Source organism: Penaeus monodon, unplaced genomic scaffold, assembly GCF_015228065.2.
Source record: "Penaeus monodon isolate SGIC_2016 unplaced genomic scaffold, NSTDA_Pmon_1 PmonScaffold_4671, whole genome shotgun sequence".
NCBI lineage: Eukaryota > Metazoa > Arthropoda > Malacostraca > Decapoda > Penaeidae > Penaeus > Penaeus monodon.
The window spans coordinates 12273-19228 of record NW_023659521.1 but is presented as its reverse complement, the minus strand read 5'-3'; the positions used below and the strand labels follow the sequence as shown (position 1 = coordinate 19228).

Here is a 6956-nt window from a genome sequence, read left to right as displayed (position 1 = left end):
TTGTTGCAAGAACGACAAAACTTCGATGGGGTTGGGCCATTCAGGGGTTCTTCCGACTTGCTGAGGAATGTTTCTTGGCTTTGTTGGAACTCTTGCTTGACCTTTTTGAATCGGTCTCTTATTTCTGTGTTTAAAGGGACAATTGGCGCTAATACACCTAGCAAGACACAGGCTGCCTCCCCGGTCACTTGTACGGCAGATTCCAAGAGCAAGAGACACAATCTCGAGAAATCTGACAAGGAAAATAAACAATTTAAGTAACCCAAATACTTAGTTGATTTTTCTCAGTTACTTTTCACTATCCACTTTGTTTATAAAATAAATATGCAACTTGATGTACTTATTATGATGACTTCTTCCCCATGCTGAATACAGTTAAACTTACCATGTTCATTAGTTGGTTATCATGGGCTAGACCATTACAAAATTGGTTGTAACATGGCGCAGCTCAGATGGGCAGCTAACAAGTGACCAATAATCTTGATGTGGAAGGTAGTGGGTTCTTTGATTTGTTGCAGACCAGCTTCCACTCTGCAGGTACAACAGACATAGTAAGAACATGCACTTAATATGACCATAGTTGATTCTTCATTCAGACTTTCTTAAAATTATTTCTAAAAAATATGTGAAGAATGATACCAACTTTTGTGTTATTAAAAATTGATACTAATAGCAACAATTGGAAAAAAAAAAAATAATAATAATAATAATAATAATAACAACAACAACAACAACAAATATATAATGTTTGTCTATTCTAATATTTATTTTTTTATATAATAATATTTGCATCATCAAGATTATAATAAAAAAGATAATCTGAAAGACTTACTTTGCTGTGTTTGCAGGACAGCAGAAGGTCAGCAATTGCAAGATTGTGTGCTGTTGCTGGCACAGTGTGTTGAAGAGGCCGATGCAGATGTTGAAGGAAGTGGCCAACAGTCACTACTGAATTTCCATCATATTCTTCACTATCAGTCATTGATCTTACAATGTCTTCCAGCACTGAAAATACAAAGTATTTAGTCTTTACAATAGATGCATACATACATACATACTATATACACACACACAAATACAAACATACAAATACACATGCCAAGTTCCATTAACTTTATCTGACTATGGGGTCAGGCATAATTCCCTTAGATCCAGTTGTGTCACGGTAATGACATGACCAAAAAATCTGGCCATTAGGCTTATGTGAGCGGTCACTTGGCCAGGCGCACACAAGCGCTTATCTATTTATGCATAAACATTACTTTCCAATGTCCATAATTATCATTTGATTTACATTTCCAGATGGTAATAGACTGTTTTCTTGTGGAGACTCCATATCATCTTTCTAGGTAGTGTACAAGTCAGTGCAAGAAAATAAGAATATTTAACATTTGTTATTTGTCATTTTTACTTTTTTTCATAATTTTCAATTTTCTCTAATACAACCTCCACCAGGAATATGATTCTGAGCACGGAAATGACATCCTTCATGGAACTGGGCTCTTCCAGTCATGGCTTACAGACATTACATTCTACACTCATTTATCAATGGGAGTCATGCAAAATTGCCAAATGCTTCTAATCCTCCTCCTTAGAGGATTGTGTGCTCATGGCGAGTCTTTCCCGTTACCCCGTCTTCATTTGAAATGCTTATGATGGCAAGTTTGCATCACCTGGCCCATAGCCAGATTTTCCATGAAATAGTTGACCTATAAACGAAATGGTCATGTCATCCAGATCAAAAGGATAAATTTATCGTCCCTGGCCTTTGTGCACGATCAGGGTCCCAAAACCTTTGCCCAGATCCTGCATATATTATTATTTTTTTTTTTATTTTTATTTTATTTATTTTTTCTTCCTCCCACATAATGAGGATCACAAAATCAGTGATCTTGTATTGTTAATTATTAACAAGTTTAACATCATTAACAAAAATGATTAAATAAATTGGAGCAGTCTAGATGCACAAAATCTGGGGGACTGTACTTGTATTGTAGTGGTGGCAGTGATGGTAAAAGCTGCCTGGGTTTTTACTGACACAAACACACACATGCTCACACTCCCAAGTACAACACACACATATACTTACCTCTTCTTGCTAAACCTGGTACTGTCGGATCCACTAAAGTTGACACGAGCTGCTGTAAGCCATTTACAACTGCTTGTCCTGGATGCACCAGTCATCTCCTCCAGACACAGAGTCCCAGAGAACCTGAATTGATCCATTTAACTATTTAAATTTATTGCCATTAGTTCAATAATTATAATAACTTCATCAAATAATTAAAATGAAAATACCTAGTCTCAATTACCACTTGAAAATTATAAAATTGTAAAACCTCAAATTACCATTATTAAACCTGAAGCACAAGCATTTTAAGCTCAAATCGTCTGTATAAAGAAAATTCATACACAAATATATATATATACGAAATGCAAGAAAATAAATGCATGTACAATTTCCACGAGACAATGCCTTCTACATGATAACCATTGGTACTGTAATTTATTCACACACGTCTCCACATCTGCCCTCATTCACATCTCTTGAATTAATGGGAATGTTATGTATTTTATAATGATATTAATATTATTATAAAACTTTTGAATATAAAGGAAAATGGCTATCTGGTCAGATCAGGTAGGACTAGCAATGGACTTACTGGTGATAGTGGTTATGGCATGTATGTATATGACGAGAAACTTTTTAATGTAGATAACATTTTAATCTATATACTAAAACTACTGACCTGTACATGTGGAACTGTGATAATATGCTGTGGTTTAAGACTGTCAAAGTTGTGTCTATGAGCTAAAACTCTTGCTACAAGTTGCCCTTCATTCTCCAGGAGCTGTAGTGAGTGTCGTTCCTTACTCCTGAGGGGCCCAAAGGATCCAAGATGCTGTGGAAGCAATGGGACAGTAAGACATCTGGCACTGTTTCTCAATTCTGAGTATAAAGATATACAAAGACTAACTCATGCAAATTATTTTTTTTTTTTCTTTTTTTAATATGAATTACAGCACATGTGGATGTAAGAATCACAAACATAACAAGAAGCAATAAGAATTTCCTCAGTCCACAGGTTTTCCAAAAAGAAAATCATAACAAATAATACGCACATCACCAAGATGATAAATATACAATTAGCCTCACTTGCAACAACTGAAGAGCATGTTTCAGATGAGTGTAGAGGAAAGAATCCAACTGAGGTGTACCAGTGACCAGAGGCTGACTTGTGTCTGGTAATGATGGACCTGCAAACACAGCTGCTGCTTCTTTTTTCTTCTTTTCCTCACATGCCTGATGAAAACAAGCCAGACAGGTTTACTATGTGATGCATCTCTTGCAGGAGAATATCAGTAGGTTTTATTAACAGACATCATCAGATGTTTTATCCAATCTTATCCAAACAGGTTAATAAAGAAAAATCACACACAGTCTTTAAAATATAAAAATTAAAAAAGGCCATCAAGAAATTTATTGGAGACTATTTTATTTTATAAACTAGATTTAGTGTTAATGGTTGACTCTGTAATAGTTTATCGATCTTAAACTATCAAATTACTAAAACAGTCAGCAAGATGATTTAGAACTTACATCTGATTATCATCTTCAAAATCATCATCACATTCAGCATTAAGGAAGTCGAAGCATTCTAACGCAGATTCAACTGAAAGGCTAATTTCGGAAGTGTTGCTGTCACGTCTGCTTCGGCAATTCTGAAATTTTAAGATTAGGGTAAATTCTATTTCATTTATCTAATCGATAACTGGCATACGCTAAGGGCAAATGATTGAGAAAAGTGTATCTTAAAGAAAGTATCTTTGGCAAAAGTGAGATCCATTTCTGACAACAAATGGTATTAATGTACGAAGTCTGGCATAGAAAAAGCACTGTCACTTCAGTTATTCAAGTCCCTTTTGGTTCTCTGGCCCTTTTAAGGGATGTCAAAGCAGGACTGTGACTTCAATGGTAAGATAACTGAATTAACCCAATGCCGCCAGGCATGGCATGTACGTGCATGCCATTCCCACTGTGAGTTTACTTTATTATTTGTTTTTACACATAGATGGCTACACTTGTACTAAGTCACCAATGAGCCAATTACAAGTACTGCCTGTCTCGCCCATTTATCCTTTTCCTTGATTTACAAAAATATTTTTTTTTTTTTTTTTTTTTGCTGTTACTAATGTTTATAATATTATACAATTATAATGTCTATATAAATAACACCATCAATATTGACAGCATGTAAAAAAAAAAAAAATTTTTTCCCACCAATTCAAGGAAAGGTGAAATCAGGTAAGGTCACAAGGTCTACTAATTGACTCCTTTGTGGCTAAGCACTAGCAGAGCCATCTATGTGCACAGACATTTCACAAAAAAAAAAATATAAAATGAGCAATATCATGTTCCTGGCGGCATTGGGTTAAGATAGTCCAATATCACTGCCACATTTCTGAATGGAAGCTGAATGTTTGGTACATAACTTTTACATTCTGAAAATATAACTTTTTAGTTCTATCTACTGAAAAATGGTAATAAATTCTGCACATAGACACTTCAAGAAATTGAAGTAGCTTAAGCTGCCTTATATTCCAAATGATGAGCACCGATGCTGTTAAATTTTGCTTTCTACAGTCTTTCATTCACTTTATAACACTTTGAAAAATACCTGGGTATTCTTCCTCATCTCTTCCTTATATTTCCATGAATCCCTGCCCACTCAAATAGTCCAAATAAACCTACTCAGAGCTTCTGTTCACATACTGTCCTTATTAGCAATAAAGGACTGTAACACTGGTTCCCATTTTATTTAGCATGAGTAAATTATATGTTGAATATCACATGTTTGTCATCCATTCACTTCTGGTGAGATATAAAGTTGAAGTTTGTCAAGTACCATACAGGAATAATAAAAAAACGGTACTCTGCTATTATTTCTATCCGATCATCTAAAGAATCTATTCTCCCCAATCTACTGTTAAAATTACAAAGCATCAGGTCAATTTGGTTATAGCTGAAAGGTTCACCAAAAACATGATGGTATAAATACCAAAAGAGGAAGTCAGGGTTGCTTAGGTTCTTGTTCATGGAAGGGATTAGGTTTTATCATCATTCAAGAATGCCTTCCGTATCACAAATTAAATTTTGTTCTGGATTTCCTAACAGTGTTGCAGGATGTGATACAACCACATCAAACAAAAAACAAGAATTATTGTCTTATAAACAAGCAAAAGCATGAAGGATAACAAGCACTTTTTAAACACTCAAATGATTCTCAGCCTTCATTATAATAGCTTTAACCATGCCATTTTTCTTTCCACTCTCAAAATAACAGGCATTGCCTTAAATTTTAGCACTAAAAGGATCAAATAAACCAACTTTCTTACCTGCACATATCGTCCAGCTCCAAGACAGCCTCCTCCAAAGTATGAAGCTGTGGAAATTGTCCCTGGATGTCTTCTAAGCAAGTCCGCAGTCGACTTACAACCTACAAAATCAATGTGCATATATAGTAAAATGGATTATTTCTATTCAAGTATATGAAAATTATATCATACATATTGTTCAAGTGTTTTGTTACACCTTTAGGAGACCCTTCCAACTGTGACAGACCAATATCTATGTACTCTTTTAAGAGTAAGAGGTGGGTTGGCCTCATCCAATGCTGCCCATCTCCCCATCTTAACGACTCAGGCTCTGTGCCGAGCAGGTCCAGTTGGTGAGAAAGGGACTGGGACATTGTGGGAGAGAGACCAGCTGAGTATGAGGACATGTGGGAGAAGGATCGAGACATCAGATCCATATTAGAGCCCTGAGAGATGCTGAACTGTGGAGGCAGAAAAGGAATGATAAGTTGTTAAGTTGTAGGTTTCTTAATTTGACTGTCTGACATGCTCAGCAGTATTAAAGAAGTACAGGATAAACATATCCCCTACTAGTACATAATAATTAAATGTGAACCTTACAATTTCTGTTTTGCTTATATGTTCAAATATATCTACAAATATATGCTTACCTGTGAGTATCTGGCCCACTGCTCAACACGACTCTCCTTCTTCCGTACAAGAGTGAAGTTTCCAGTATTGTCACACTGTGGGCTAGCTGAATCTCGCCCATCAAATAGTATAGAATCCTGTAGTACCACAAAATAACTCATCAGTTTTCTCTCTTTATAATATTATAATAATAATAATAATAATAATAATAATAAAAATAATAATATAATAAAAGTGAGTGAGAGAGAGAGAGAGAGAGAGAGAGAAAGAAAATACATCACTGTAACTTCTCCAACAATATTTTGACATATTCAGCGAGTTACCTGACTGTCTTTCTCCCGAAAGTCCCTGGTAATCAGAGACAGGACTGTTGCTATCTGTTCTTGTAGACAAAGCAGCGTGAGAAGAGAGCAGACTCGATATTCAGACAGAGGACTTGCACTGTCTGCTGTTGAGCTACGTGCAGACATACTACCAAACTGCTATCGTGATCCACACTCTGGGACAAACCACTGTCCTTGCCGGAGGAACCTACACAAAAGACATCATTACCACTCATGATGACATTCAAAATCAGAAATAAACAATAATTATATAAGAATAAGATTTATACAATACAACTAAGGAAGATTACTCAATGTAATTTCCTTACATTGTTAGGGTAACAAATCACTACATTCACAGTGTTGAGGTGATGAGCTGGTTGCAGACTGTGTTCTGCCTTATTGCAGGTGACGTAGCAGACAGCCGGGTTCGACAAGGTGTCCCATACACACAGGGCTGATAATGAAATAGTTTTGCATTAAAATCATGCTAGATGAGAAGGCAAAAATTCAGTGTCTAGCAAGTGCAAATCTAAGGAAAAAAAATTGCTAAATCAATTATATGAACTAGTAGATATTTATTCACAAAAATATTCTAGATAAAATATATACAGTAATATCTACCCA

General features: G+C 35.6%; 1 long non-coding RNA gene across 1 annotated transcript; it reads right to left on the bottom strand.

Moving 5' to 3' along the window:
- Positions 1-516: 516 nt before the first annotated feature.
- LOC119570998 lies at positions 517-3744 on the bottom strand. The gene is made up of 6 exons (XR_005228506.1): positions 3602-3744; positions 3158-3304; positions 2751-2903; positions 2090-2212; positions 833-1005; positions 517-531 (listed from the first exon to the last, which is right to left on the bottom strand). It is a non-coding gene; the product is annotated as an uncharacterized LOC119570998 (long non-coding RNA).
- Positions 3745-6956: the final 3212 nt, after the last annotated feature.